This window comes from Vespula pensylvanica, chromosome 17, assembly GCF_014466175.1.
Source record: "Vespula pensylvanica isolate Volc-1 chromosome 17, ASM1446617v1, whole genome shotgun sequence".
Lineage (NCBI taxonomy): Eukaryota > Metazoa > Arthropoda > Insecta > Hymenoptera > Vespidae > Vespula > Vespula pensylvanica.
Window position 1 is genome coordinate 2,732,963 of NC_057701.1, and position 5,647 is coordinate 2,738,609.

At 27.0% G+C, this 5,647-nt stretch overlaps 1 protein-coding gene across 1 annotated transcript in view; it reads left to right on the forward strand.

The window, feature by feature from the left end:
* LOC122635238 (prolactin-releasing peptide receptor-like) overlaps nucleotides 1-4,787 on the forward strand; it is a 74,017-nt gene extending 69,230 nt beyond the window's left edge. Inside the window, exon 4 of the mRNA XM_043825201.1 lies at nucleotides 4,121-4,787. The gene's annotated coding sequence lies outside the window, so the exon portion shown is untranslated. The remainder of the gene's footprint in view (nucleotides 1-4,120) is intronic.
* The last annotated feature ends 860 nt before the right edge of the window (nucleotides 4,788-5,647 follow it).

Consider the following 5,647-nt stretch of genomic DNA (forward strand, 5'->3'; position numbering starts at 1 on the left):
CTCTCTCTCTCTCTCTCTCTCTCTCTCTCTCTATCTCTATCTATCTATCTCTTTTTAACTTTCTTTCTAAGCAAAAAAGAGTTTGCATACGTAATGGATATTTAGATGCTCGTTAACGACGAAAATAAGATTCGATGGTATCCGTTTTCAAATTTAAACACGTTAGTTTCTCGACGTAATTACGAAACACTTCCTATGTTCTTGCTTTAAGTTACGCGTCGTTAAGAATTCTAAATGAATAATAATTAATTATTGATATCACATACGTGTCCTTTCATCTCTATTTCTCTCTTTTCCTCTCTCTCTCTCTCTCTCTCTCTCTCTCTCTCTCTCTCTCTCTGGCTTTTTCTCTCTCACATCCTATAAAAAATGGGCCATTTCTTTAATTTCCATACCGATGGAAATGGGATTGAGATTTGAAAGGGATTTTTCTCTCTTTTTTTCTTTTTTTTTTTTTTTTGACTTTTTTATTATATAAAAAAAAAAAGGAAAAGAAGGAAGAGAGATTCAAAAGCAGAAATAGCCCGAGGTACGTGAATTTTTCCTCGAAACGATTATTTCCTTTTTCTCTCTTGTCTTTATTTTCTTTTAACTCCTTTTTCTCCGAATTAAAAAGAGGTTCTTTGAAATAATTTTACGACAGTGGCTTTGGATAAACTAGAAAAAAAGAAGGAAGAACAAGACGAAGAAGAAAGATAGGATAAAAAAAGAAGAGAGAAAAAAAAGCGTAAGCATTCGTACAAATATTTCTCGACAAAGGAGACAATTTATGTAGAGTTTTTATGTATATATATATGTATATTTTTTTTCCCCCAACATTTTTTTTGCAGTTTAATCTCTTAAAATTTACGCGACCAAATGAAATTGTATAAAATTTTCTTTTCGATAATGTGATTAATAGAGACAGATTATAAATTATTTCAACGATTAATTATCATTAGAAATATATAATATAATACAACACAAATACTATTATTATTGTTATTATTATTATTATTATTATTATTATTACTATTATCATTATAAATAACAATAACACATGATAATAATAACTAATGATAATTAAAAGAAAAATGGAAAACAGAAAATGAGCCTAAGAAAGGTCTGGTAAAATAAAAAAAAGAAGAAGAGAAATAAAAAGAAGATCACGTTCTTCTCAAAAAATTACTCCAAAAAAAAAGAAAAGAAAAAAAAAAGAAAAAAGAAAGAAATTATAAAATAAAAAAAAGACGAAAAAAATTATCGATAAAAGAAAAAAAAACGAGAGAAAACGTATCCATTAATATGTACCTGATGACGTACTATTTAGGTGTCATTAAACATTGAAAAAAATTTTGTAAAATTCCTGTAATAATTGGAAGTTACGAAATGATATTTTCGAGAAGGTAGTAACTAAGGGTAAGAGAAGTAGTAATAGCTATATTACATAGAGACATAGACGTATAGTACGAGTCCGAACTCGCGTATTAAACGCATAGTTATGCGGACATAGCCCAAGTCCGACCGTTCCGGAGAAATACCGGACACGGGACGGGGAGAAGCAGGAATCGAATGAGAAATCGCGATATGACAGACAGACAGCAAGGTTCAAACGTCGTCGTTCCAGAGAACAGCCTGCTAATATCCGAGAAATTTCATTGCACTCACGTACCTGCACCCAAAGGGATCTAAATCAATGTCCCATATTTCTCCTCCATCTATGAGAATTTATCTCTCTATGTGTACATATGTATATGTATGTATGTTGGACCAACGACATACCCATATGTCCAATAGCTAAAGTAATCTACTGGTACGTGACGACAAAGCATGATCAACAATTGATTTCTTTTTCTTTTTCTTCTTTTTTTTTTTTATTCTCTTTCTTTTTCTTTATCTCTCTCTCTCTCTCTCTCTCTCTCTCTCTCTCTCTCTCTCTTTTCTCCTTTTTTTTCTTTTTTTTTTTTTTTTTTTAATACACCAACCTCTCCATTTTTCTACGTCTAGTCTATCCGTTCGTCCTACTATTATCGCTCTTTCACTTTTTTTCTGTACTTTTTTTTCCTCCTCCCTCCCACACCGATCCCTTTTTTATCTTTTCTTTCTGGTCTTTTTCGTTTCGTTTCCTTTCCTTGTTTTTCTCTTTTCAAAACCCAACAATCGTGGTACGTATATGTACGATCGAACGAATCTATCCTTCAATCGTTGTTGTAGTATAGACTCTGTAGTAGATATACACGGATACGCGCGGAAACTTGTTAAATTTTATCCGACAGAGTGGAGATAACGTTGGTACCAGTTCTTTTCTTTTTCTCTTATGTTTTGTCCCTTTTTTTCTTGTACCATCGTCATTCATATTGTTTCGGATTTATAGAAAAGCAATTTATTCATTGTATTTCACGTTATCGTTCTATCCCGCGGTTTCTTCTTTTTTCTTGTTCTTGTTCTTTTTCGTTTCATTTGTTTGTTCTAGTTTCGTTCATTTTTTTCTTCATTTTCGTTCTTATGTTTTTCTAATAATTTTGGAAAACGTTGTTTCGTAGACAATGACATTTATCAATCGTTATCGAAGATTACATTTTTTAACTTGTCTTTTAATAGTCTTAATGTTTCAAATTTAAAAAGTAATTTATTTATATGCCTTTTTTTATTCTTGTTTTCCTTTTCTTTTTTTTTTACGATCGTAGAACTTTTGAATGATAGTAATATATATTAATTATTTCTTATTGATGATTATGAATCTTTTATTAAACATCTTGGAAATATGAGTTACTGAAATTAAACGGAACGAAAGTGATATTAATTCCGACGACGAAATCGTTGATTAATATTTTTGAAAGAGAAAGAGAGAAAGAGAAAGAGAGAGAGAGAGAGAGAGAGAGAGAGAGAGAAATACGTACGTACATACATAAATTAACATAGATATACTTTTAATGATACTAAACGCTTTCCCCTGAATTTTCGAATATTTACGAGATTGAATTCTGTTCCTGTAAAATTTAATATATTCCAAAAATTAAACAGAAGAATGTGAAAAATTTATTTAACTTATCCATTAGCATATATTAATATTTATATTAATATTTTTTATATTATATTATAACTATATAATATATATATATATATATCAATTGTGTAACAATCGTCATGAAAAAAACAAAAAAAGATATACTACTTTGTTGTATACGAAAATGTAAGAACTATTTAATAATTGAAATTCGTTGATAGATAATGTTATAATTTGATTTAAGTAATTTACTGAAAATTATTTTGTACTAATAATAATAATAATAATAATAATAATAATAATAATAATAATAATAATAATAATAATAATAATAATAATAATAATATTAATAGTAATAATAATAATTTATCGAATAATGGAGGAAATAAAGGGAAAGGAAGAAAGAGAGTGAGAGAGAGAGAGAGAGATGGCAAAGGAAAATTTTGATTACGTTTCAAACGATCACCATTTGCTCGAGGCAACTTATTCGAGGCGCAGTATTAAACGACCAATAAAGTTGGCCTCAATTAAGTACATACTGATTATATCGTAGCACGTGACCTGCTAAATCGTATATTTCATAAATTACTACGTGATTTTCCTCATCAATATTATTCGATTCTTATATCATGAGCTCATAAATTTTTATTAAATAAAATTCAAAAAAAAAAAAATTAATAATTTTACACGCACATACGAATATACACATTGAAAGAATAAAAAGTAAGATTTTATCTAGATACGTTTATAAAAGGAAGAAGAAGATAACATAGTAAGATATTTTATTGGAGAAAAAGAATTTGTTCGAAATTAAAAGAAAAAAGAAAATTATTATACGATATGATTAGAAAATATATTGAAATGAATGTTAATTAATTACGAAACTTATTTGTAACTGGAACGAATAGACATTTTCGTTTAAATAATTAATTTGAGATTAGCAAAAAAGAAAGGAAAAAAAATAAAAAATTAATTGAAGAAACTCAATGATAATAATCATGCAATATTCTTTTTTACTTATATCTATATAAGTAATCTAAAAAATAAATTTGTTTAAGTATAGAAAAAACAAAACAAAACAAAACAAAACAAAAAGCAACCCGTGTGACTTTACTTGTCCCTTTTCTTTTTCAGACTTCTTCAACTGAAGATCACAATCGAAGAGTGTGGAGATGACAAAAAAAGAAAAAACGAAAAAGAAAAAGAAGTAGAAGAAAAAGAAAAAGAAGAGGCAAAAAGAAACAAATCTCCCTAAGGCCTAGCGAATATTACCTGGAGAATAATTACTGTAATAAATAATCGTTTAAACTCCATCGTATTTAAGTCGTAATTCTTGAAAATCGTTCTCAATAATTATTATTCAAATCTCGTGTCTGTCATTTGTAAAATAGAACTCGTGAAATTTGATCTTGAAATAAGTAAAGGTTGGGGAAGGGAGAGGGCGCGTATCGTCAAATAAAAGTTCATAACTATAATAATAATTTAGGAGACGTAAAAATATTAAAGAGGGAAAAAAAGAAAAAGAAAAAGAAAAGAAAAAGGAAAAAAAAAGAAAGAAAAAAAGAAAGACAAAAAAAAAAGAAAAAGAAGAAGAAGAAGAAAAGAAAAAATACAATTATCAAAAATTCATCGAGTGTGTGCAGTATTAACTCGTGTAATTTTTTGTGTGTACGTGTGTACGTATGTATCTGTATATGGTATGTATTTGTATATGTGCGAATACGTGTGAATGCATAAATGTTCAATAATTAAACGGCCTCTCTCTCTCTCTCTCTCTCTCTCTCTCTCTCTCTCTCTCTCTCTTTCTCTCTCTTTTAAATCTTTCAATGATGTATTCGTTTAAAAATTAAAAAAAGAAGAAATAAATAAATAAATAAATAAACAAATAAATTATTAAACAGTACCGCATTAAACTGCTTCACGAATTTCGATACGGGATTTGTGACTTGAATAAAACGTACCCTCTCCCTCGTAAATAAAATTGTATATTTTATCGACTAAACGATCTTATATTTAAATAAGCCCCGAGGGATTAATGGTACATTATGTATATAGGGTGGCTTATGAAGAATTCCCTCTTAAAAAAAAAAAAAAGAAAAGAAAGAAAAAGAAAGAAGAAGAATTGTATTCCAAAAGTAACAAGTGAACTTCTTTTTATCAAGCTCGTTATTATAAATTTGGCTATTGATCAAATTAAATGTATAAATATTTATTTATTTATCATTTCTTACGTCATACACGTTTTTTATTTCGATAAAAGATTTTATATATATATATATATATATATATAAATTTTGTATTAGTAAGATATCTGGTTGTTTAATTTTCTTATTAATTAAAAAAATTATAATGATTAATATGATGAAATAAAATAATATAATTTTTATTTAATATCTAGTATATTATATATTATATAACAAGTTTCTTTACTAGTATACTATTTCTTTATTATACTATTTTATTATTCTAATAACATACAATAATATATGATATATAGTTTGTGTATATATATATATATATATATATATATATATATATATTAAATATTAGAGAGTACTATACTAATACTATAATATAAAGTAATATTCTATAGAGTGTACTATTATAATATAATGATATTTATAACATAATCTTAGTGTTATATATTACTACTATATAATA